Source organism: Molothrus ater, chromosome 9 (assembly GCF_012460135.2).
Source record: "Molothrus ater isolate BHLD 08-10-18 breed brown headed cowbird chromosome 9, BPBGC_Mater_1.1, whole genome shotgun sequence".
NCBI classification, from domain to species: Eukaryota; Metazoa; Chordata; class Aves; order Passeriformes; family Icteridae; genus Molothrus; species Molothrus ater.
Genome location: NC_050486.2, coordinates 16,230,492 through 16,257,716, shown reverse-complemented (window position 1 = coordinate 16,257,716; position 27,225 = coordinate 16,230,492). Strand labels below are relative to the sequence as shown.

The 27,225-nt window shown below is 43.5% G+C and overlaps 1 long non-coding RNA gene across 1 annotated transcript; it reads left to right on the top strand.

The window, feature by feature from the left end:
• Positions 1-1,274: 1,274 nt before the first annotated feature.
• On the top strand, positions 1,275-24,871 carry LOC129046757 (uncharacterized). The gene is made up of 2 exons (XR_008508512.1): positions 1,275-1,448; positions 23,358-24,871. It is a non-coding gene; the product is annotated as an uncharacterized LOC129046757 (long non-coding RNA).
• The last annotated feature ends 2,354 nt before the right edge of the window (positions 24,872-27,225 follow it).

Here is a 27,225-nt window from a genome sequence, read left to right as displayed (position 1 = left end):
GTTTTGCCATTAGCTCCATTTTTCTTTTCATAGGCTGACAAAAAATTACTGCCTCCAAGTGAATTCAGTAATGTCACTATATATCTAATATCTAGGAGACCTTTTGTTTTAGCTTTACCGGGCTTAACCACAAAAGACACTTGACATTGACAAAGAGTCTGTCAAACATACAATGATCAGTGCAATGAAACCTCTCATGACAGAAGGGCACTATTCTGCCTCCCCCTTGCCTCCAGCAGCAGCCTGTCTGAGCAAAATATGCTGGAGCACATGTAGCAGCTGAACCATTACAGAGCAGGCCAGAAGCTGAGATGTGTCTTGTTTAAATTGTCATAGCATATTAGTATAATTAAAACTGCCAAAAGAGTAGAAAAGATAGATGGAAATGTTACATTACTTGTTTCTAGAGATTAACCCCCAGCCAGAACTGAAATAGAGAGACATGTTTTGGATTTCTTAGAGCTCTGATATGGAATAAAACAAGCCCAAGAGTACATCTCTCAAAGTGCGAGACATGAAGTCATAGTTCCTATATTTACACCAAAAAAAGCAGAAATAGTGTTTCAGACAGACACTCTGTTTCCTCTGTGATTACAGCTCCCGTTGTGGCTGTGCTCTGCAGAGCAGTTGTATCATCTCTCAGCTAATTCCTTTCCACTCTGCCTTTGTGCCTGCAAGGTCTTGACACCTCCTGGGCTTGCTGATGAGCCGATGTCACCCCTCTTGGTCCTGTCCCCATCAGTGGCCGTGGCTGGTGTCCCAGGTACCCAGCCCTGCAGCAGTACACGGTCACCATGGTCCAGGCTCTGGGCCCCAGCAATGCCCAGCAGCAATGGTCAGGAACTCATCCTGCATAGGTTTCATCCTTTGGGCATGCCTGTCGCTGGGAAAGAGAAACAAATGTCTGCTGGAAGCAGGCACAGATAGACCAGCCCTGAGATTGCTCTTGAATCCAGTTCCCTCATGCACAAGAGAGCCAGAAAGGGAAGACTCAGACTGCTTTGCCTAAGCTGCTTCTGCTTCTCGTCGCAAGGGAAGATGTTTGAACAATGGCTTCAATTTAAAATCTGACCTTTCAAATGCCAAGCTTTATGCTTGTTTCTGTGTTGAATGTATAGATAAAACATGTGGCTTTCTAAAATTGACCCTGACAATAAGGTTCTCTTCATCAATGAGATGTTTTCCTTCCCATGCATCGTTACCTCTCATAACTATTCAGGACAAACTAGTCATGATCCCAATTTATAATTATGCCCTGAGTTATATCTGGTGGTGAGAAAATTATTTAAAACCTTCTGTGTGTTCATTCAGTCGTAGATGTTGGAATTCAATTTACCCAGAAGCTGGGGAGGACCTGAACTGCAAACAGCCGTTCTGAAAGAGAGAAGAAGCAGCACAACTGCCCTCTAACAAAAATGGTACATTCAAGGGGAAGCTTCAGGAATCAGGTAGGACTCATGTTCATTTCTTCTAGTATTAATGAACTTCATAGCTTTGCCTCATTTGCTGACTTGCTTTAAGTAGAGAGATGTTAAATGTGAGCCTTTAATTTTAAGTTTCTCCATATTTCCAGAATTTCCAAAATTTAAATCTTAGTTAATGACTTCTCCATATAGGGCCTGTAGATGTGCAAAACTAGTAAAAAATATGTTATCTGCATTAGTGTTGGCTTTTGGAACCCTCACCGCCAAGTCACCTCTCTACTGCATCTCACCTCACATGCATTTCTGTGTAGTGCCAGGAGAGGAATGGAAAATAGCCATGAAGTAAAAGCAGATTCTGCTCCCATTAAAGGCAATGAAAACTGTGCTTTTACTTCTAGTTACTCATAATAGCGGAGAAAAATGAAGTGGAAACAAGCACAACAAAACACCTCTGCCAGCTATCTACAAGCTAACCAAGGCTTCGGCTAATGAGGTGCTCTGGCATTTTTAGAAAGACAGGTTCTTCCAGAAATGGAAAAAATACGCTGAGTTTTTCCTCCAGTTCTGAAAGGCTAGTGAAAGAATAACAAATTGTATTTCAAAAAAGGGATGACAAACTTTTAATGCCCACTGTGCTATTAAATACTTAAGGATGCCCATACAATTCTTGTAAATTAAATGCTTTTACATACATATTTGGCAGCTTATTAAATATTAATACTTACATACCTCACTTAATTATTGACTGCATTTACAGGGTCCTTTAAATGACCATAAAATTTTTGAGAAAGTTAGTAATTTCAAATTACAGTAATGGAGTAATTTTCAGGTCAAATTTTCTAGTAAATTCTATACCATGGACAATCACATAGTCTATTAAACAGAACACTACAGTTTGTGGAAAAGATAATACTCCAGATCATGAGATAGCACCAGATTTCACATTATGATTTCCAGATGTCTTTGTGAGCTTAATGCATACAGCATTGGTTTAAGTCTAATCTGCATGGCAGAAATGCAAGTTGTTCCAATTTTCTCCTCTCTGGGGCTGTGTGGAGAAACAGGAGGGCATTGTTCTGCTGCTTCAGAGAGAGCAGTTTACCTGAAGCACAGGGTAAAGTCACACCTAGCAGTGTCCACATCCTCATCTGGCTGCAGAAAGCTGGCAAATCTGCCCCTGACCTTTATCTTCCCACCTCAGCAGCCCTTTTTCTGCATGCTTGTCTCCACACAGTGTCTCAGTCACCCAAGACATTGGACAGAGCTGGCCTCCATGTCCTGTCCCCTGCCCTAACCACTGGAAGCATCAACATTCTCTTTTGTTTAGAATGCTGAAAATATCTGAGTTACAGCAGCCTGTCATAGCTGTCAGTCTGTGACAGTTGTTGTAGTATTCTAAGCAGTGTGTGTTGATTCACTTGAAGGGAGAGAGAGGGTGGAATTTGGCAAACTCAACATCATATATACTCACTAGAAGCTCCTGGAGTGAGTGTCTGTGCAACCAGAAGGCAGCTTCCCAGCTGTTTCCAGGGTGCAGCTTTGGAAACAAAGTTCCCTGAAGATCTACTGTAAAACAATGTATTGCATCAGTTTCCTGGACCAGGGACTAGGTGAAGTCACAGTACATCAGTGGCAGCCTGGGGGATTAACAGCGCTTTGCAGGGCAGCCCAGTATCTTCCTGGGCTCAGAGGGGCACAGATGTCCAGAAGTTTCTGGTGGGTCACACATAACTATAAACATGAAATAGTATTTGCTCTGTTACATTCCTGCTGGAGAGCATTTTACTGCTACAGGTAGGTGGGTAGATAACAGTGCAAGGATATGACAGGACATTTGCTTTTCAATTCTAGCACTCTTGGGCTGGGAAGTGAAAAAGAGCTCTGCAAACAGAACAGGTGTCTAGCATGACAGTGCAATGGGAAAGAAAGGCTGAAGGCTACTTTTTCTCTATGGGAATCTCTGCCAAAAATTGCCAGTTTGGGGCTTTATGAATTTTTCTCTGGAATCAAATATTCAGTGTGAATTTACAGAGTGTGAGGAAGGAGTATTTTGGCTCCTTCAATCCTGTGTACAATACCTCCCAGGGTTTCAGTGAGGATTTTAGCATCTCTTGCAGTCTTCAAATGTTATGCTGTGCAAGGATGTGCTTATACATAATTTTGTAATTGAAATGGCATGTTTACTGTTCTATTTCATGCTTGATTGTGTTTCTTAAACACCTTTACTCATGCTGTTAGAAGTGGGATTATAATTAAAATGTCCTGTTGAACACCTTGTTCAGTTCAATGAAGGCATAATAGAAGTATAAAGACTTGTTCTCGTTGGCTCTGTGATGTCAGCACAACAAACACAGTAAATGTCATAAAACAAATCTCTCTTTCACCAAAGCATCTGCCAGAAGAGAAGGGAAAATAGAATCTGTGACTGGGCAAAGAGGGGCCCTCCCCTTTGGAAAAAGGAAATACCTTGAGATGTTATCCGTGATATAGATGTGTTAACTAAGGCATGAAATGATTGATTAATTGATTGATTGATTGATTTAGCCAGTTATGAAGCAAAAAAAAGATCAGAGGGGAATTTGTTCCTGTATTCACAGTCCCTTGGCCTAAAGACTTAAGTAGCACTTTCTCCTACACTTGCCATTAGGAAATGCTGAATCTGCCTGTGAAGTGTTAAGGAGCAACTTATAATTCTTAATTTTCCTGTTTCCTTAAAATACTAGGCTCAACACTGCACAAAGCCCATGAGATTTTGGGTTTGTGTCCTTTCAAAGAGGACACAAGAGGGCTCAAAACCAATCCCAGGATGTGTAATATTTCTGTGCCAGAGCAGTACTTGCCAGTCAGTAGCTGCCCTATAGGAAAAGCCCACAGGATCTTTATGAAGCAGGCAAATAAGCTGACCCAAAGGGTGTGGAAATTGCCTTCTGTACCCAGTTTCATTTCCAGCCACTTCAAGCTTAGCAGAAGTTGGACAGGCAGAGGGTTCACAGAATTTAGTCTTTAGAATGAAAATGGTGAGCAAGTGACAAAGTAGGAGGTTTTTTTTCCCCTGGGATGAGAGAGGCAGGTGGGTATATAGGACAGTCCAGTCCAGACCAGAAAAAGATTCATCAGCATCAGGGATAAGGCTACAGAACACAGAACACGCAGGACAAAATGGACAAGAATGTTGTCAATGAGGATTCCAACTAAACTTAGTGTATTTGTTTGAATGTCTCATTATATGTACAGGTGCAGCTCTACACACCCACACATGCTGCATTTATTTCAGTGTGTGATCATATAAATGCCTGCAGGTGTGATACAGAAGAGATACCCATGCTGAGGCATGAATATGGAGTTCCACATCTGTATTGGCTGCCTGGCTCACACAATGAACTAGTGCAGTCAGTGAGTTCTATTTCCACCTCCTGTATGCACTTCAGAATTAAAAGCAAAGGAAAGTCCATCCTGGTAACTACATTTAACAGGATGTTGTGGCATAGAACTAAAATATGTGTATGGGACAGTCATCATTACCTCACTGTGTTGCACATTATATACAAAATTAGGAAGAAACTAATTTCAGATAAAAATGGCCACATCAATTAAATGTATGGTAATAAATCCATGGAGTTGGAATTTAATGTGTCTTTTGGGACACCTAAAACTTCAGCTGGGCTTCAGTGCAGTGGCTGGTTTCTCACTTCTGGCACACACAGAGATGACTCCTTGTCTATAATACTGTCAGATAGTCTATAATACATGGGGTGAAAATTGTGGCTGCTGCAAAGCCATGCTTCTGAATACACTGACTTGCTTACATGTAAAAAAGTCTCAGCCATGGCATTACACTTATGCAGCTGGTTTCATTAAACAATAACATGATGCTAACTACTTGACTACAAACACCCTCCTTTCAGTGTCAAAAATGTAAAACAGCTAAGGGATACAAACTGGGGGCAACCTTTTGCATGTAATTGCTGCCTGCAGAGATTCAAGGTTGTCAAAGTTTCCTACCTTTTATAAGACCTTTAGTGATAACTTTTGTTTCCCAAAGAGAAAAATAAACCTACCAAAGTTCCTTTGAACATTTCAGCAGCCTTTCATAGTGTTAGCTGTGATAGTAATGGTGTCACCTTCCTAATAAGGATGTATACAAACTGTGTTTTAGGAGTCCCTGCTGCTTTCTTTGTGGAAATGATCTCAGATGCTTTGGAATTATTCGGCAGTAACTTCTTTTTGCACCATGATTTCACAGAGATCTTCTCTGTTATCTTCTCTTCAGCATATTCCTTTGAAGATCTAGGTAGGAAATGTGGTGCTTGAGCATTCAGTGAAACCCGGTTTGCATCTCCATCTAGCTAAAGTCTGGGCTGCCCTGTGACAGAAAATGTGAAGGGACCATAGTACCCATAATTCAGCAGAAATTTTACATAGTGTCGTCCAGGCAAAGGAATAACGAGAATATGGTCAATTGAGATTTCATAGGAAGCAAAGAAGGAAAGAAAGCACGATTTTTTTTCAGGATTGAATGTCATCGCTTTGCCCAGAGGGACCCCTATGGCTGCCATCCACGGCTCACAATAGCAAATGTACTCTGTGCAGTGACGTGGGCAAAGGGAACACAAGTGGCTGGGGCAGTGGTAGAAATAACACTGTGCTAATGAAGAGTTTTGTCCAGCAAATTTAACTCCCTCTGAATTAGCCTGGCTATCTCTCCATGACACATTTGTTTTAGAGTCACAGCATGTTGCAAATTTTAGGCTCTGGCAGGCTCCTATGTAGGAACTGTGTCCAAGAGCCTTTATTTCATCTGCTTCAATTGGGAAGAGCATGGCAATTTCTTTTGGTTGAGACTTTGCTATAACGATCTGAGCTTTAGTCACTGTGAGACTGGCCCTCTGTAAAGCATTCACTTGGTGTTACAACCAGGGACAACTGAGCTCCAAAAGTGAGTGCAGGCTGTGTCTACTTATTAAGTAAAGGAGCATGTGGAGAGCCCATTACTCAGTAATTGGTGCTTGCTGCCAGTTAGCATTCACCAGGACTTCCAGGATTTGTATAGACCTTACAGCCCAGAATGGCCTGGGATTGTTCTTGCCTTATTTGCTTCCACTATAATCAGCTGGTGGCTCCCTGCTTTGCAGAGCTACCAAAACCAGCTTGATCAGACAGAAAGGCACCTGGAAGTACAGCACGTCCTCAAGGAATCCATTGAGACGGACATGCAGCTCTGAGAGATTTTGTGGCTAAGATTGTGTTCCAGTTTTGTGAGCTTGCAGGTTTCTTCCCCTGCCATGGAAGAGGTAAATGATGACTGGGACTTGTGGTAGTGATACAAATGCCTGCCTGATTGTGTAAAACACTGGATAGATCTTTAAAGATGAGGCGCTCAAGTGTCATGTGACTCTTTAAGTGAGACAGACTGCACTTTGGTATGGGGAGACTTGAAAAATAGTGTGGTAAGTCTTTACAGAAAAGCCTATATAGACATTTGACAAAAACACAGCTCAGTGGGGTACATGGCGCTTGCCGCTTTACCGTGGGGAAGCCTTCTGTTGGCCATGTCCCAAGTGCTGCTGTTGCTCCCCAGGAGGCGGCTTGGTGAGATTTTGAGTAGGTGTCCAGAGCCCCTGGCAGGGCTGATGGGCTCAAGCAGCCCACTCTGCTGCAAGGAGCAGGTGGGCTCCGGGAATGCAGGGGAAGAAAGGGGCTCTTTCATACGCCTATTCCCTGCACTATTGCATTTATTTATTTATTTACAGCATAGGCAGCGTTAGCCCCAGAGGCTGGCAATGTATGCAGACCAGCTGCTCTCCCCAGGCAGGCGGGCTCTGCCAACACCTGAGAAGTGAAAACCTGCCTGCGCCGCAGATGAGACAGCAAATAACGCAGGGTGCTGCCGCGGGAGTACCGCCCGCCAGCGGAGCTGCCGCAGCCACGTCCGCTGCCCCCTGCGACGGCGGCCCGAGGCCCGGGGCCGGGTCAGAGCCCCCGGGACCGGGCAGGGCCCATCGCGGCGCCCGGGCGGGCGGCGGCCCCGCCATCCCCGGCCCGCGCGCCGTTCGCCTTAGCGCCCGCCAGGTGGCGCCCTTGCTCGCCGAGTGGCGTGAGGGCGGGCGGGCCCGAGAAACGCAGGGCCCCCACCCCCCTGCCCGCCCTGCAATTCCGGCAGCATTACAACCAAAGTGTTTTCAACTTATTATTATGCATGAGTAAAAATTCCATGAATGTGTAACATTTTCGCCTGTATTTCCCTCTTTTATAACATCATTTAAATTCCTCATTAATAATTTAGCAACGTTCTGGATTTTAATCACTTTTCTCATCCCCGCGGTCTCTACCGAGGCAGCGCTCTCCTGCTCACCTGAAGGTGACATGGAGGCAGAGCTGGAGCCAGGGACACCCGCCCCAGCGCCCTGTCCGGCTGCAGGGTGTTTCCTTCATCAATTGAAAATCCAGAGTTTACCAAACCTAAGGCTTGAGTAGGTCACCATTAGTGAAATTTTTTTTTCATCTGAGTTTAATTATGGTGGTATTTGTTTGATAGCTTGTTACTGTAAATAAAAGAGATAAAAGGAGCCCTTCACTCGAGCAGCTTCAGAGTTGTGAAATATGTACCTAATTAAAACTATTGGTGTAAGAGGCTAATAAAGCACATGTGCCTACTAGATGTCTTATTCTAATGAATCTCGGATAACTTACTCTGAGCGATGTATTTTGGTGTTGGTAGTAAGAGCTGAATAATTATAGAATTTATCATGAGGTGCTCATGAAGAACCACGGGGATCTGCGAGGATAAGGGAAGGAGCCCCAGCCATGGTCGGGTGCAGGAGAAGCGGAGCCCAGGCTCCCCCCAAGCACAGGGGCTGCCTGCGGCCCCCAGGGTGGCCGTGAGCCCCGGGCCGGGCCCCGCGGGCTGCAGCCGTGCGGCGGGGGACAGCCCGAGGGGCGGCATGAGGCGGCCGGGGCAGCCCGAGGGGCGGCCTGAGGCGGCCGGGTGCGGGCTGGGTGCGGGGGCGAGAGCGCTCCCGCTGCCCCAGCCAGCTCCTCACCCCCTGCTTTCCCCCTTGTTTTCGCCTGGCACGGGTGAGGAGCGGGCCACAGCATGCGCTCCTCAGACTCCCAAACCCAGTGCAGATGGGTTGTCTAAAGCATTTCAGATGGAGTTTTGGTCTTGTGCCAGCAGCTAATCAAAGTCTTAATTCTGGAGAATAAAAAGGCCGGGCTTTCCAAGCTTCCTCCAGCTGGTTTCTGCCGGGGATGTGGACGGCCGGCGCTGCTGAAAACCCTTTTGCTGTGGTGCTCCCAGCGTCACGGGCTGGATGCGGGGCTGGATGCGGGGCCGGCACAGCTCTGCTCCCCTGTGCAGCCAGGCTGCGCTTGAGGTCACTTACCTGGTCCGGCTGAAGGGGTCAGCTTTGCACAGGCCTCAAATCCATGCCAGTCTGACCTGTAGTGAAGTCAGGCACGTGAAAATGTGTGTCGGGAAGCCCTGCCTGAGATACGAGCTTTGCCCTTTGGAGCAGTACAGGCTTGTCAGGATAAAGGGTATGTACTGAGAGAAGCTGGGCAGTAATAAAGGGGCTGGTTAAGCAGAAAAAGAGCCCTCAGACTAGCACATATTTTTATTGCTTTTTTTTGTAACAGAGCAGTGAAAACATCCCAAGGCAAAATGTCTATTGTCGGCTTTGCTGTAGTCCCCAATAACAAGTATTTAAACGCTTGCACGTGTGCGTGTCCTGCCGGCGTCCCCCATTTAGCGGCACCGCGGGCGGCCCGTGGGTTGTGCGCTGCGCTCTCCCATCGTAACCTGGCGCCCAGAAAATCTGCGGGGCCCCAGGCACGCCGTGCCTCGGCCCACGTGAGGCTGCAGGGCTTTGTGTACAGCCGAGCCATCTGGGCTCCGCTGTCTGTCCCGGAGTCAGATCTGATGAGTTCAAATGACTATCTGCAAGTGTGTGGTAGCTGCAGCTGCTGAAAGCGCTCCGGCAGTTTCTGATCTGCACATGAATTTGGAGGTTTTTTACAAGTGCTGCATCGGCAGTTTTTCTGCAGAATGAAATTTTCACTATTGCTAGTATCAGCTGGAGAGACGGGTGGAACTTGTTATCTTCCTTGCAAAATCTACCTTTTCACAGGGAAGAGATCGTTTTTCATGGTTGTACAATCTGTTAATGGGGTAGACTGAGAATGAGATTGGGAAGAACTAGTCTGTTTCTCTCTTTGTCCCTGACTTACTGTTTGACCTTAGTAAAGTCTCTTGGTCATTCTGGAAACCTGGTTTCTCTATCTGTAGAAAAAAAAAAAAGCAATAATAGCTATATCAAAAGAGACAGTCATCAATATCTAGAAGTGGCTGTAAAATTTCAGGTGAAAGTATTATGTATTGTCACACAAACAGTGTCTGTTCTGCTTTCTCAGAGACCTGTAAAAATTTGGTTTTTCCTGCTGAGAGAATTTTTTCCATGTTGCTCAATCAACGATCATTTAAATATATTTTTCTGCCTTTCAGATACATGTCAAATATTTGTGTCTGTACAATTTTCATGGTCTCATATCTTGTCTCTTTCTGTATAAAATGTATGTTGTCAGCTAAGGGGAATGCTTTTTTTTTTTTTTTCAGTTTCTTTGTAATTACCAAAAATATTTTTAACCTGTTAAAATATTTTTGTGTTGTTGGCATGATGTGGTACGGTATTGAAACCTCATTACTTTGCAACAAACCTTCCTGTGCATTACCTTCCTTCTGGTAACATTTCTAATAAGAAACCAAACACCAACAGAATGAAGGGGATACTTGCACTGTTGGGTCCAGTGTGACTTTGCATATGAAGATATGCAAAAGTAAATTACACTCTCATGTAGCTAAGAGAGAAATATAATCAAATTGTTTCTGCTGGCTTTTCTTCAAGGCAGAAAACCTGTGTGTGTTTTCTAGACAAGCGTTACTTGTACTATGGTCTGGCATCTGGCAGCAGGGATTCCTGTGCCCTGTGCAAAATTATTTTGATTTCAGCAAGACTCCACCAAGAGTGGAAGTCTGAGAATGATAAGTGCAAGGCTTCATCCCTCTGGGTCAGTGGTCTGTGGGACAAGACACAGAGGAGATGGGAGTTGAGGAGACACTGCTGTCCTGAAGTCTGTATTTCAGGTCACAGTCTTGTCAGGTCAACAAAAGTCATACAATGTGAATGGTGCCAAAGCAGACTTGGTGGCTGGGCATGAATATTTATCCTCTGTCTTTTTATTATGAACTTCATTTTGCATTCTGACAGAGCTGTCATTACACACCTTTTTTGAAGACTTACTAGAAAAAACCCCAAATGTGCTTTGTTTTGTAGTACCCTAGGCAATGAGCCAAAATGTAGGTCTGAGGAAACCTTTGTGTCACCCTCTTATTGGAATTTTCTTCCAGATCTTCTGTGTTGTACTGGATCCAGCCCTTTCCTGCTGGGCTGTGGTCATCCTAGACATTGTCCTGAGATATGTTTTGGGGCTGCTCTCTGGGCTCTGGTGCTACTTACAGCAGCTCTTGAATATCTTCAGCTGATCATCAGTTGGAGATTATGGATGGTGCTTGACCCCTGACTTGTGTCTCAAACCCTTGTTTTAGACCCTGGTGCTGACTGGTGGCCCAGACTGCCTTTCCCCATTCTCTTGAGTTTATAGGTAGTTCTTTGGCATGTATCCAAACCTAATGCAGCATAGAGGGAAAGGTCTTCAGGTTTCCAGAGTGTGTACACACATGTGGTCAAAGCCCCAGCTCATTAAATTAGTATGTGCAGTGGAGAGCAGCTACTGATTTATGTTTTCATCTACGCAAGGTAAATTGGATTGAAACTTCACACTGTTTAAAAAGGAGAGCTGAGATCCTTGCTTACCTTTGAGCTCTAAATTAGCAGGCACATGGCAAAGCTTCATGGACCTGAAGAAGCTGGTTCTGAGTTAATATGATGCCCATACTGTTGATTTCACTGGAGCCTTTTGTATCAGAAACCACATGTACACAGCCTCACATTGTGAAGCAAGATTAATTTAGCTGTTGGCAAATTATGTGCTGTATAAGAATGTTCTGTGAATGACTTTTATTGCAAATTCTACTGCTTAATTTTTGCAATGCAAAGTACCAGTAACAGGAACTACTGGTTTCAGCTGAACTTTACAGAAATGTGAATGACAGGCAGCCAAAATAAGGAGATAAATGGTGGAAAACTAAACAACATAAGGCCCACTGAATCAGATATTAAGGGCCTCAATATAAATGCTAACATGGAAGATGAACTTAATGGCAAAAGTTTTAGAGCTTCAGACCCCCTAAAAATACAGAAGTCATGGCCTCTAAACAAAATGTTTATTTGTGATTCTCAGCTATAATTATAGGGAGCAACACAGGGGTGACTGCTGAGAATATTTCCATGTTTCAGTTTAATATGTTATTTTAATGTTTCTAAAATCTCTCCACTTTTAGAACCAAAATTCTTGTTCTCTCTCTCTTTGAATTGTTGTAGGAGTAGGTGAAGTGAAACAAACTTCCCATGATCTACCTACCTTGAAGAACAGAACCACTCTGGTAGGAGTAAATGATTGGTATGGAAACTTAGTTTTTGGTGTGCTTCCTAACTCTACCAATTCAATACCTTTGATGCAAGTGTTCCTTACTCATATCAGTGAGATGGAGAAAGATGACATTTTCTTGCTCTCTGTATTGCTGATGATAACTTTTTCTTTGAGTTTTATTCAACCTTAAGATTGTATTGGTTCCAAGTCTTCATGTTTATGTGTTCATCTAGTCCAAACAAATATCTTCACCAATGCCTTTAGACACTCTTTACTAGCTGAAAACCACACCACATTTTGCTGCTTTCTCTGGTCCCTCCCCATATCTGTGCCATCAGAAGAGGCCAAGCAAGCATTCTCTAATGCATTACAAGTAAAGCCAGCCTGGTTAGCTCATATCCATGTTCATCACCAGGTGAAATGACTCTGGCTGCCTTAGCTTAAACAGATTAGGTGATTTGTGATCCCTTTTGCTAATGGAGCAGTTTGTTGAGTTCTTGGAAGACAGCAATAAGTGCTATAAACAGTGCTGTCATCTCACAGAAGAGATTTCCTATAGTCTCAGGTTTTCACAGCACTCCCATCCTTGAACCCAGTCTTGCACCCCTCAACTTCCATGTTTTTTCTATGGATGTTGCCTTTATTTTTACTTTAGCTGCTGGAACTAAAGATATATTTTGACATTTTAAATGAGTCTTCTCTGTTCAGCTTGCTCTGCCTGTCTTTTTTAATTAAACTGGGGTCTTCATATTAGGCTCCTTCAGTTCATCTCTTCCAGTTTCAGCTCTTACTTTCCATTTGCCTTCATTATACTTTGCCATCCTTGAACTGCACTGAACTCTTCCTCATTTCACATCTTCCCATACAATATTCAGATCTGCTATTCCTCTGTCTAATTTTACCATGGCTAATGTGAAAATCATCTTTGCTAGAGAAGCAGCAGTGAGGAGGCAAACCTTTCTTCTCTTTGCCACATTCGTTCTCACTCTTACATAAAATCCTGGCTGAAAAAAGGGCATTCTCTTCTGTGATCATAACTTCACATTCCTCTTTTTCCTGCTACTCTTCCATTTGGAAAACATTTTAATACATTCTCATCCATGAAAACTATACTGTTTATGTTTGCAATTTTTCAATGTGCTTGGAGTTGGTGTTTTTCAGATGAACGGTGTATTAAGATTTAATCTGAACCTAGTCAGATAATATTGACCTGCAATGAAAAAGCTGTATGAATGAGATAGCAGCAGACAGCTAAAAGTGCTGAATGCCAATTGCTGACTGAAAAATGATACCCAGAATTTAGTGGTGGAGAGTAGATGGGACATTTATGAATGGAAAAGCTTTCTGATTGCTTAAATGTTGTGATTTTTTTTTCCTAAGTTTCTCTGTTTTTTCCAATGTGTGCCAAAATTTGCCTGTGCCTGTAGAGTGGTACAGCTGCAAGCTTCCAGGAGGTGCTTATCCCTCTGCAGGCTACCACATCCTGATATCAACTCGAAGGCCTCTCTGTTTTGCCACAGTAGACTTCCCCAAAATTAAAACAAAGAACTGAATCTAAGACTATGGATTCCTGATGCATCTCTGTGTGCCCATTTCAGCTATATTTCCCACTGTTCACTGTTAGCAGTCATCAGGAAACATGCATTTTGGTTCCAAAATCAGGATCTCCTGAAACAAATCCCTGGGTGTTACAGTATTGCCACATTGTGTTAGGGCCACAAACAAGGAGTTAGTCCTTGCCCAAAGCAGCTTTTAATCCAGGTCATGTATATGGAAGAGAGGCAAGGGAAGCTGATTCTGTATATATCTGAGTTGCCTGGGCAAAATGTGGTGAATTATTGTAGCAAATACATTCTAAACCCTCCCCTTCAGTTTTTCAGAAATTCCAAATGTGGATGCTGCTCTAAATTAGAAGAAACAATTAAAATGCCTTTCTGAATGCATTTGAAATGAAATAAGTTACTGTAATTTCCCTGGGCAAGCCAGCTCTTTGGAGGGGGCAAAAGTTGCAAATGGAAAAACAAACAAACAAATGAGTGAGTAACTGGGATGTGCTGCCAGAAAATCAGAAATGAGCCTGGTTGAAGGGGGAGGGAAAGGCTCTTGTCTGCCCTGGGACAATTTGTAGAGACTAAAATGTGGGAGAGAGTTGAAATGAACAGGAGAAAAAAATTCCACTGCCTTTTTTTTTTATCCAGATAATCAGGTTAGCAGGACCCATGATGCTGCTATGAAAGATGACTGACTTCAGGCCTTTGAAAAAGAAAATAGAAATTTCCAATTTTGTGGTTCAGGTTTTTCCTTTACAGGGAAAAGGAAACTAGGAGGTGAGTTCCTTGGTTGCAATTGTAAAGGAGAAGACTGAATAACAGTGCCAGATGCCCCAAATTAACAGTGAGTGAGAAAAACCTGACTGTCTTTCTTGCCTTGCAAATCTTAGACCAGCCAGAAATGGAGCCATGGTTTAGGTCAGTGTGCAGGTACAGAGCATGCTTCACCTCCCATGAACTGGGGACGGGGAAGCAAAGGGAAGAGTGCTGCAGAGCTGCTGATTGTCTGCTCTCTGAAGGCTTCCTGTTAGGGAGAATCCGCAGTATCAGAGCTGCTCAGAGCTGCTGAGGCATGCAGAGGAGCTGCAGATGGGGCTGAGAGTACAGCTTGATACTTCTCTGTTCAGCCACTAGTTACAGCATTATCAAATGTTCACTAGAGGTGGGTACCAAGACTGCTAGAAGGGCTGAAGGCAAAGCAGGAGGTCTGCTTTTAATGAAAAGGTAGTTTACACACAGCATTTTTCTTACTATAATGGTAAAATGGATATGAAACAGTTACACTCCAGACCCTTACTTTTTTTTTAGTGCTTTCTTTTTTTCAGAACATTGAAAACAAAACAAGCAAAAAGAGGGGAGGGAACAAAAAAGGAAAAAGAAAACTCCCTTCAGACAACAATCACCTTTTGAGTTAAATTCTCATGCTTGGTCTTAGCCCAGAGGGATTTGTCTTGAGTGAAGTTCGAAGAAAATCCTTTCAGCAGTTTCTGAGTTACTTAAATGTAACCATGGAAGTTTGGATTCAGATGCTTTTTTTTACTTATATAACTCAAAAATAGCTTTGCTTTAAAACTTTTAAATTAACCCTCCTTAACTTTTCAACTTGTCACCTATCCTACTGTATGGCTTATAAAATTTTAAAGCTAATAGTATAACAAACTCAAATAATGATACTGCAGATGTTCAAATGAATCTTGGGGGAAATAAATTGTAGGAGTTACAGTGGGTTGTTACTGAAGAAAGAGCGGCTGCATGCCTTAAACCATGTGTTCTTTCTGGTCTGAAAAAGGCTCAATTTTTTTCTACTGTTAAGAAGCATAAGTGTTCTGGGTGTGGATTTTAATACTTGGTTACACATACAAAATTAAGCATATAAGTCCTGTTCCTTTTTTTCCCTCCTGATAGTCCTGATTTAGACTTGTCAAAACATTTTCTTAAATTTTCCTGCTCTCTTTTTAACACAATCTCAATCAGCAGGCCACTTAAATGTCTCCTAAATATTTATGGACTTCAAAGTCACTGAAATGCTCTGTGATTCTCTTACTGTTATTATTTTATTGCCAGCAGATTGAGGCAATAAGAAGTGAAGTGTCTTGGTTAGTAATGTTTTTTTTTCCATTTTCTTTGTCCAATCCTCCTGTTGCTCTCTGATGTTTCTTCCTCTTTGTCTTCTTTCCAACATTTCTGCCTCACTTACTAGTCCCATTCTCACTGTCTCCTATCTATCTTTCAACCATCTTTCTCCATTTATTCTTCTCCAACAATTGCACTGAAGAGAGCCCATGATAGAAATTATTTTTACTTTGGCAGCCACTTTTTACTTTTATCTTTTCCCTGAATGTCTGGGATGGGTCCAGGCAGCTCTCCCCACTTTCATCATCTCTCTTCACATTCCTCGTGACCCTGAGCTCTAGTCAGCAATCTGATGTCTGCCATGAGAGCACCTCCCATTATCCAAAGCCACAATCAGACTAAGGTGTTGTAACACTGTGTGTTGCTTTACTTACCACGCTTGCTCTGCTGCTTTCTAGGAACTGCACACCTGTGCCAGGTTTTTCTCACAGAATAATAATGACAGCACTGTCACCTTTTGCACGTCTCTCCTCCTTGCTCCTGTGCCCATCTTCCTCTGCTGAGCTTTGTGGTTCAGTCTCCTGGCTGGTGCAGTTTAGCCAGGATATGGGAGACTTGTATTTACACTCTGCCCGAGGCAATTTGAACTTGAATCTCTTGCCCCTTGAATTTGCACCCTACCCAAGAGATTATCAACTCTTCTGTGAGGAGGGTGACCTGAGTCCTTTCTTTGACTGGGAAAGCCTGAGCTTGACTTTTCAGTCTTGTAGTGGAGACACTCTCCCGGGTGGGGAAACCACGTCTGCCAGGGCCTGCCCCAGTCAATGCTTAAATCCAAGTATGGAGGTGTTCCCTGGAAGACAGTAGCAAACCCCAGGTTTCTTGCTCTCAGTAGTGCTTTGACAACAACCACACAGAACAATCAATTTAATCCATTTAATTATTCCATACGAGCTGGAACAGCTCCAACAGGATGGACCGGAGAAAGACCCTGCTCAACAAGATCCCTTTAGAACTGTGCTGAGCTCACTGGGCTGCCATGGGTCAGTTCCCTCATAGCCCAGAGCAGCCATGGAGCTGCCTCAGCACCACTGATTTGACAAGGGACTGGGTAGTGAGGACGTGTGGAGACTGGAGGGGAGGGGAGGGAAGGGAAGTGTGCTCCTCCACTCTGTTATCCATGGTGGCAGGTTTGTAGCTGTAGCTGAAACACACATCTGCCAGTGCTGCCTCAGTCACCATTCTGGATAGGAGTGGCAGCAAATATGTGGTGGAGGGAAAAGAATTCTATTAAAAGACAGGGCAGCATGCTGGAGCATTACAAGGCAAATTGCTTTTAAAGGTGGAAATACAATAAAAATAGACTAAAGAGTCTTAAAATACAAAATCAATGCCAAAACAGAGAAAGCCAGAATGACTTCCAGAACTCAGCTATAGGCAGTTGTCCCCCAGTATAAGCCAGATACTGTGTGGGAGACATCCAGGAATTTTCTCTCCTACAAAAATATTAGGGACATTATATGTTTTAACTGTAATGGAAAACTAGAGCTCTAGTGCTCAGTTCCAAAGAAGAGCACTAACCATTAGAAGTGATGTGGTACAGGGTGTGTGTGTGTGTGTGGCTGCTCCTTTTCTCCTCGAGATTCTATAGCTTCCTTCATTCTTCGCTTCTCTCATATTACAGAAAGAAGGTAATTTTTCCTGGCCATTTACTAAAGCTCATTAAAGACTGAAGAGAACAAACAATGCTATTCCTTAGAGACTACCATTCAAAGTCATTCTACAATTCTCTGTTCTAATACTTGAGACAAATTAATTATTCCTTAGTGAAAAGTGTATAATTCCTATTCTTCATTTTTGGGGTGGGGAGTGGGGAATAATAATAGGAAGTTTATATCTGAGTCAAAAGCTGTCTGAGCTGAAGGGAAATGAGAAAAAATGTGTGTTCCAAGAAGAGTAAAAGCAATTACTCTAATAATAATTCTAGGGATATTAATGTCTTTTTAAAGTAAATTGCTTTCAAATAAACACCAAAGTTGAAGGCATAGGAAAGGCTGGTTTATTTATTAATCATTCCAAAAGTGCATTTTTCTAAATGAACAAGTGCATGAGCAACTTCACTGGCACATATTAAATTTAGTTAAACGGCAACTTGTAAATATCTAAAAACTTCTGTAACCAGAGACTAATTTGTTTAACGTGTTGAAAATGTTCTGTGGATGTGAGGAGCTACATATTAAACTTCAAAGCAAAATGCTCCAGAGATTACACCATCTTAAAGACTGCATATTGGAAAGGCCTTTATACATTAAACATAAAGGACTTTTAATTCTCTTCTATTTTGAATACTTGTCAATCTGTGTGACTCATGCTTAAGATTGTAAACTATCATTTTAAGGTGTGATGTCCAAGTTGAGACCTGAACCATGATTTGCAAGGGGCTGGCTTTTCTCTTTCATCTCTATTAATTAATCCTGTTTCAGTTTGCCCAGCGTACACTTCTGTTGACATCACCTTTTCCATATACTTTAAAGAGTCCCCAGAGAGATCTACTGCAGAACAAAAACTGGACAGAGAATACATTTGGAAACCATTTTATTTCTCAATTACCAACCAAAACGTATGGAAAAGATTTACACTCTATCTGATTTACACAATAATTATACTTTGAAAGCTTAGAAATAAATGGCTTGATCCCTGAAATCATTAGTTACTATACCAAATGTAATTGGTGTAAACTAATGAGTTTACTGGATGGCTGACCCTTAATTACTGATTATAGTTAAACTCTAGCCAATCAAAATTTCGTTTACTTATAAAAGTACAGTGTAGTATTAACAAGCATTACATTTCCAAGCAAGCAGCTTTATGATTAGTTGTAGCACACAACTCAAGCCTGTTCAGGGCTATCAAAAGCAGCTTTTTAATAACAGTGCACTAAGCAACCATCATTCTCTTACCTCAGCTTCTATCAGACAAACAGAAAGAAACCACATAATTAATCATCTCATGCAATAGAAATAAAGCATCTGGGCCAGATCCAGGTGGGATATACACAGCCTCCTTAGTTCAAAGAGCTGCAAGAGGCTGGGGATCTGCCTTAGGATAGGATAACTGACAAGGGGAATTCTGGCTCTCTTGGGGGAGCAGTATGGGGTATGGAAATGAAATACTGATTGGTTGTGTGCAGTCCCATGTGATGTGGAGAAACCTATCAACAAAATAGGTTTAATAATTCCTTAAATTGAGGAGGATTTCTTGGGCAGATTCAGTACATGGTGGTAGGACATACAATTACTGTACTGGCAATCCCAAAAATCCAGAAGTCATGACTCCTCTCTATTTATTAGATCAAATGGAGAATATTTTTTTAAAATAAAATACTAAATGGGAACAAATTATTTTCATTTGTCTCTGGTTGATCTTTAATAACTAATGTCTTGCCTAACCAGGAAGACTCAAAATTGCTACTAAAAAAGTTGAAAGCAGATTTCTATTTAGACCATGATTCCAAAGTTGGAACTTTAAACAGGTACACCAAATATATTAATAAAATCATAAGACTTTGCAATGCTTACAGTTACATCCTCAAAGGTACTTAGGTAAATGACTCAAGTGATTTAAGGATGTGGAAATTCTCCATCTCCGAGATCATTCCTGTGAATCCTAAACTTCGGATAGGAGATTGATACCAGAAGTGACAAGCAGAAGATCAGGGGCTATGGAAGGATATGTATTTGCTGGAGCTCTGCACTGTATGATGACCCAACAGACCTGACAGCTGCAAGGGTTAATTCTGTCACGATTGCAGGTCTCTCCTATTTCTGTTTTTCCTCTATGAACCTTACCTGATGGCCCTTTAGAACAGGTACTGTAACACTTGCCCACTTGTTAGTATAAACATTTTCTTAAAACTCAGAAATTTAAGAATGAAGTAGTTCTCAGAATATCTGCACATGGGTTAAAGTGAAATTTTTGTATTTACTGAACTCCTGTTTGTGAGATGTGTCTGGGGTCAAGAAAAGGTTAAATTTGTTTACTGCCTTCAAGCTCTGGTCTTAGAAGTTAATTCAGAACTGTGCTTTGAGCAGCTACAGAGAGTAGTAAGTCCTTGCAGCAGTGAATTGCTGGTTTGATGTCAAGGTCCTTGAGCCTTAATCATAAAATTAGTTTGTTTCTTAAGGAAACCCTAGCAGGGACTTTATGGTTATATAAAGTCATTATACTATTTTACAACACAACTTTAAAGATGCCTCAGAATGATCAGAGTTTGTAGGAAGGGATCATGTTTTTTATTATTTGTGGAATATCCTCAAGCTGTCATAGCTACAGCACTGCCACTTGGAATAGCTGCTCCACAGTTCAAAAGAAAAGACAAAGGATTTGTTGAAGCCTAAGTCAGGCAATTAGGGCATATCTGTCCAGAGAAAGCTCATTGAATTGAATGGATTCCATGTACTTCCTGACAAGTGACTCCAGTTTTGTAGGAGCTGTATATTTGGGGCAATCAAGGTGTTTTATTACAATTCTACAAGAGCAGATAGAGGGCCTATGAAGCTCTACAAGTTCTGCTTTTCACAGTTCTCTGTTGGAGAATTCAGAGGTGAGTAATTTTGAAAGTCATGGAGAAAGGAGCAAGCAAATTTTCCAAAACCTCGAGATCCTGTGAATGCAAAGACAAAGGAAACACTAGACTACACAAAAACTTTCCCATCCACCCTCTGCACAGCAGCGCTGGTAAGAACACTCCTGCCATTTCTGATTTACTAACACTGAGACAACACCCTCCAATGCAGAAGGGGGACAAGGAACCATTGATTTAGGAGGAGGGGAACACACTACAGACAGGTTCACTGTCCCCAGCCTGCCATCCCTGCGGCATGGAGGAAAGGGCAGGCTTCTGGAATGACTGGTGGAACAAGCACCAAAGGGCCCCTCTCTCCTCCTTTCCTGTGAACCCTGTATGACTCTTTCTGTGGAAGAAAGCATCAAGCCCCATCTTGTTCATGGAAATACAACATATTTGAAAGCCATAGTTAATGGATAAACTGTTTTCTGATAGGATGAGCCACACAATAAATCTCTTCCCAAGCCAAGTGCAATGCAGCTTATTCAGTTACAGTGAAATGAGCCACTGTCACTTTGCTGCACTTGCATACATCAGGCAAAATGCTTCCATCTTCATCAGTCTCTTAGTGAAATAGAAATAAAACAATTTTAACAGAATGGTGTCACTAGATCTGTGGCACCTGCTTTAAAAATAAATCTCTTAGCTTTGTCTTCACTATTACTTTCAATAAATGTCCTAGCATTGCCACAGCATTTATCTAGCAGCAGGAAACCATTATCCTATGACAACAATCTATTCCATTAACATTAGCTCTTAATTGTAAGATTGTTTATAAGACAGCAAAAGCTACTGAATCATACTAGAATGATAAAAAGAGTTATGGTCATGGAGTATAGTAGTCCCTCCAGTTATGAAAAATAACCTAAGAGTAGAAAGCTATATTTTTATATTAAAAAGAATGTAATATTCTTACACAATATAATATTTTAAAATAATGGATTATATCAGGAAGGTAGCTATTAAAGAGTTAATTTTAAAAACTGTTACTAAGAAACTCTTTCTTTGATAAGGCTATGGCTGAAAAATGAAATAGAAAGCTTAGAAACCCTTCCTCTTGCTTTTAGCAATGCTGCACTGAGCTAGAGAAATCATAATAACAGAAATATATTTGTCTGGTGGAGTGAACAGAAGAAATGTTGCAGAACTGAGATACCAAGAACCTCACTGCAGAATTGAAGGAGAACTGTCATTCTGATTGTTTGTCATTATTGCTTCATGTCCAGTTAAGTGAAATTAAAGTGACAGTTGTGTCATAACTGCTGGCATCTATGTAAATTTCAAATCAAATATGATAGAGGCATTTCTGCCAGACAGAAGTCACCAGGCTGCTCTTCCTCTTCATTTTTGTAACCCTCCATTTTCCCATGCCATTGCTGGTAGCCCTTAAATTAAAAAGACAACTTCAACAGGGGATCTCTGTCTTGTGTGTGTGTTTTCAGTGCTCAGCCTGTACCTTGCTTACTCTCAGCTTTTTGAAACAATGCCCAGTGTCAAATTTCCACCAGAAACAGTCACCACAAACATCTAGATGGATTAGCTAAACCTGTGCCTTCCCATTAATGATGTAACATACAACAAGACCCTGTGAAGTTCCAGGTTGAGAATGTCCCCTGAAGACCTACAGAGAAAACAGCTCGAGCAAATGTTCCTCCATTGGTTTACTGCAGCCCAGGACAGACATCTTCTCTGTGGATAGGAGCAAAATAGGCAGAAAACATTGGTCATGGACCTTTCTGTGCATTACAGCATTGTTCAGAGGTCATGGGAACTTCATAAAGATATCAGACATACTCCTCCACTGCAATGAGCTACATGTAAATAATTAATTTCTTGGATACACTCAGACAGATATTCTAATTACACAGGATTTGCTACTGGACACACATCTTTGAAAATAATTTCAATGCAATTATAAAGGTATTTTGTGTGGACAACACCATGAAAAAATATTAAATGTGCTATTTATTCATTCAAGGATAATATACCATTTTTTCCTGCATATTTAAAGTTACTTGGCTAATTAATTAGATAATACATGCTAGAGTTAAGTTTTCATTTTTCACTGCAACACATTGCATAAATGATAATGTTATAAACATGTACCTCTGCATTAGGTAAGTGCATTTTGGTCAGCTGATTGAGTCAGATTTTTATTTTTGTAATTCCTTTCCAGTTTTCCAGACTAGAACTTTTTTGTACTGTAAATTTCAATTAGCTCAGTGACTACCTTTCCCTATAATTTGGGCCTTCCAAACAGCACCAAATTGTGCTTTCCCACCTTTCCATTTGTTACAGTGACTAGTGAAGAGAGGCAATATATTAATGCCAGTACTATAAAAGTATCTGTGAAGAAAACACTTTTTTACCCCAAGGCGAAGTTCTGTATGAGTTTATATTAGGTATTTGTCAAAGGACTTTTTTCCCTGTTAAAGATGGAGACATATGAATCATAAAAATATTCATATTTGAGACAAAATATCACTACAGATATGTCACCACAAAAATCAATTGTCAGTATATGTTTAAGAGTAGCAAATCAGTGTTAACTGATTTGCCATAAAAATTCCTATGGACTGTGGAATGTAAAGCCCTCTTTCAAAATTCACATAGTATTTCCAATTTTTTTTAATGTAGTGAGTGAACTTGTTATTACAGACACATATTCTAGAGGCCTTTCAAGAGTTTTAATTTTAAACAAAAATTATATGTAATGTCAAGGTCTGATATCTTGCCTGTAGTCACAGAACCCACTTGCAGACCTTGCTGCTGCTACTGGCTTGCAGTAATGTATCAATTTCTCCTGACAGAAATGTGCACAGGACAAATTGGTGAAGTGATTTCAGCCATATGACGTCATTACAAATACAGCCTTAGCTCTTCCAAAAGTGGACTTTATTGTTAATATAAATATATATCTGTAATTACTGACATTTATATTATTTGGCTCCTGTCCTAAGTTATAGATACAGTGATGATAAAAGGTCTTGCAAGCCCTTACCTAAGCAAACTGTGCTTACTAATTACCTCCCATGGTTCTGGGTTCCTGTAAATAAAATTACTCATATATTTATAAGCAAGTCAAAATCTATACACATATTTCTAAACGTAACTTATCTTACTCTTTTGGGCAAACAGTACTGTCTACTGCTTCGAAAAGAATGCTAAGAGTGAAGCCATCCAGGATTCTTCCCAGCTTCTGCCAGGATGTGACTCTGCCATATCACTGGATATCCGACTTAAATACTTTATCCAGTCACATTTTTAAATTGATTGAGGCCTGAACCAGAAGATCCTATGTGAGTGAAAGGATGCATTACTTTTAAGTAAGGAATGGCTGTTGATTTTTCATCACTGTTTCTGGACAGACTGGGGTCAGAGTGTTTGTTTTAGAAGTTTGTTTGTTCAAAAGGTGTAGCTTGCAAGACACGTGGATCAGGAAAGTGCCACATGGAAGATCTCAAAGCAGCAGCCTCAACATTTCTCCCTAATGTGAAAAGGAAGTCCCTTAGGTATGTACTATTCAGGGAGAGAACCTAGAGGTCCCATAGGGATCCAGTATTTAGGGAGAGAACGAAGACTCTTCCCCTGAATGGAGAGACAAGTGATGAATTCTGGACTACCTGGTATCTTAGGGGCACATCTCGGTTTAAGAATTATTTGGATCCCAGGCTGTAACATTTTCCAGACATTCAGATTGCAACTACTAAGCCAGCAATTTTATGCTTTCCCTTCCCTGACTCCAACAGCACTGCAACATAAGCAGCCAGATTTTCTTCTGCATTGTGTTTTTTATCCATTCAGCCAAAATTAACAGTCTTCTAGGATAACGTATGCCAAGTGAATTTAAATCTTGTGGACTCAAATCGACCTAAAGTTGATGGATACATTCATGCCTACTGCTGAAATCTACCAATTACACAGAACTATGTTAACTTACCATAGAAACATCTCATCTAATAGCACAGATGATGTTGAACTAACTAATTACATTATGGCACATAGACAATGAAAAACATAACGAAGATGACAGCACTGCAACAGCAGATGCTGCACAAAAGAAAAATTAGAAAAATATTGCTCTGCAAAATGCTCTCAGTTAAGGTTTCCTCTGTTAAAATTAATCACAAAAATTAGTGATGATCAGATTTCAGAAAAAGATATGAACATTGTAATGCAATTTGGAAGACATCATTAAGCCATTTAAAACTGCTCCTTGAGAAGGTAATTCCTGTTTTTTGTATCACCCTCATTTTTAAGACTAGTAAACATTTTAGTGCCTATGGCAGAGTTTCTTGGTAGAATATCTTTTCCAATAAGGAGAGGTCCTAATGGCTCTCCCAGAGTCTGATTTTGGTAGCTTCCAGCCATTACAGGCTTAGATAATTAGACAATGTAGATTTTATTTGAGCTTGGCATTTGCTCTGTTCTTGTGCTCTTAACTGTCAGAGAGCTAAAATATCAGTGATTGTTGATTATCTGTAGCATGCCTTGTTGCTTTATATATTTTAAATTGTACCAGATCCTACATAACAAATCTAAAACTGCTGAGTATGTTTAAATGTAATATGTACATGGAGATTACATCCAGATGATATATTTCTAGACCTATGCTAAAAAAAATTAACCACAACACTGGTCCTCTCCCCTTTCCCTGTGGAAGCTTTCCATGAATTCCCAAGTCTGAATGAATCCCAAGTATGCTTTAAGCAGACTCTGAACATATCCCAGTCTATGGAAGAACATAGAAATAGATTTTTCTCCCGTGTTTAAATCATACCTATGGTGCCATTCAAATGTCGATATTTTATTTTCTATATATTTAGAAGCAAAATGTATCTTCGCTATCCTACGCTTTCCCATTTACATTTCTCCCAGGTAGACGATTTTCCTTTCAATTCTAAATGATCGCTGGGCACACGGCTCCGTGCCCAGCCCAGGCCGGGGCTGCAGGGCTGCGGGAGACCCACAGATGGCGATGTGGATAAAGCACACCTGGGCTGCGACTGCGGGGCCGGGCTCGCCGCCAGGCTGTCCCCGGGCGGGCAGCATTCCTGCGCCGGGGCGCTCAGTCATTAGGAAGTACTCCCAGGAGAGTTCCGTGTACCTGTGCGGGGCACCGCGTCTGCGTGAGCCGCCGGCAGGGGCAGGTTTAAAATATCTTGTTGTCTCGGACACCGGGGGGGCGCACGGAACTCGTAGCTCGGTCACGCTGCCACCACCACGTACTTGACAGGGCAGCGAACGAGCCCGCGGGCGGCGGGGCCGCCCTGCCCTGCCCTGCCCTGCCCTGCCCGCGGCTCACGTCGAGCGGGGCCCGAGCGCTGCTGCCGTCCGGCGGGCGCTGCATTGGCTGCGCTTACGTCAGCGCTCTGGAATCGAGAAACTCCTGCTCCCAAGTTTTTCTGCCCTTTAACAGATCCCGGCAGTGCCGCTGAGGGGGCTCCGCCGCGAGCGCGGGGTGACAGGGGCCGTGTGTCCCCTGTGCCGGGCATCGCCGGGCGCGGAGCTGCGCCGCGGACAGCACCCGCATCCAGGAGCACTGTGTTATTCCGGGGGTGGGTGTGTTCCAGCGATTCGCGGCTGTGCTTATCCTGTGTGCTGCACTTAGGCCTCGCAGGCGTGCAGTTAATACGTAATGGGTTTTTCATAGTTTTAAGCGTTCCCACTGAACATTACTTCTTCCGATTTGCCGTCATCCCCGGGCTTCTCTCTCAGAAATGCAGCTGCCTGCTCTGCTGAGGAGCGGCGCCGCCAACTGCGGCTGCTTAACCCACCGAAACCTCCACTGGGGCGGCCACCGCGGGCCGTGCCCGCCTTAGTCCCGCAGCGCAGCTCCCGCGGGGAACGTGTGGCAGGGGCGGCTGGACACGGCACCTGCGCTCGCAGGGCGAGCCGGGCACGGCCCGTCGCCGCCTACTCCCGGCCCCTGCGCGGGATCCCAGGACGGGGTGCGGGCACCGGGGCCGGACGCGGCAGCGGGGGGCGCCACGAAGGCGGCAAGCAGCGGCTGCTGTGGCCGCGCCTCCCCTCGGCACCTCCCCCAGCACGGCAGGGCCGCGGTGGCGGGGGAAGCGCCCAGCGGCCGGGGAGGGCTCCGACAGACATCGCTCCCCGGGCGGAGCGGGCCTGCCCTCGGGGACAGCGGGATGACCCCTCGCCGCCAAGTTTCTCAACTGGTGGCCGGGAGCTGGCGGGCGGGGCCAGGCGGGACGGACGGTGCCCTCACGGTCGCGCGCCTCCCCTCAACGCCCGGGCGGCCGGCGCGGCTGGCGCTGCCCACCTGACTCCCTCCTTCCTCTCCATTCCCCTCCTCCTCCTCCTCGCCCCCTCCCTTCCTCCCTCTCTCTTTTTTTTTTTTTTTTTCTTTTTTTTTTCCTCCCCTCTCACTCATTCCTTTGTCTTCCCGGGGATTGGCAGGTTTTATTATTCCGCCTGAACAAGCCGGGGGCGGATTGGCTGCGGCGGGCTGACGAGGGCGCCGAGCCGGAGTGTAGTTGGGATTCTGCTCTGTCAGTAACACATGTGTGAGGGCAGCGGGCACACGCGCACCGTGCGGGCACACACGCACTTGCAGCCTCACGCTTAGACGGGCACAAGGGCCGCCCCCCGCGCCCCGCCGCCGCCGCAGGATCCCGGCAGCAGCTCCGCGCCCGGCCCCGCTCAAACTCGCCGCTCCCGCCCGCTCCGCCGAGGCGCTCCGGCGGGCCGCGGCCGGCCGACTCCGCGCCGCGGGAGGCTCGGGAGCCGCCGCAGCCCGGAGAGGGGGCGGAGGTGGGGGAGCGGGGGGGAAGCGGCACAAAGTGAAGCCACATTGCCAAACTTGCCCGGCGATTGCAGCATCGAGCGGCGGCGGCGCCCTGCGTGTGCGGCTCAGCGGCGGGGACCGAGCTCTGCAGCTCCCCTCCCGGGAAGCGGGAGCTGGAGGAAGGATCCGGGCAGACGCCTCTCATAGCAATATCTATATTTTTCCAGCCTGGGCTGCCCCTTGCCGGGCGGGGGGCTC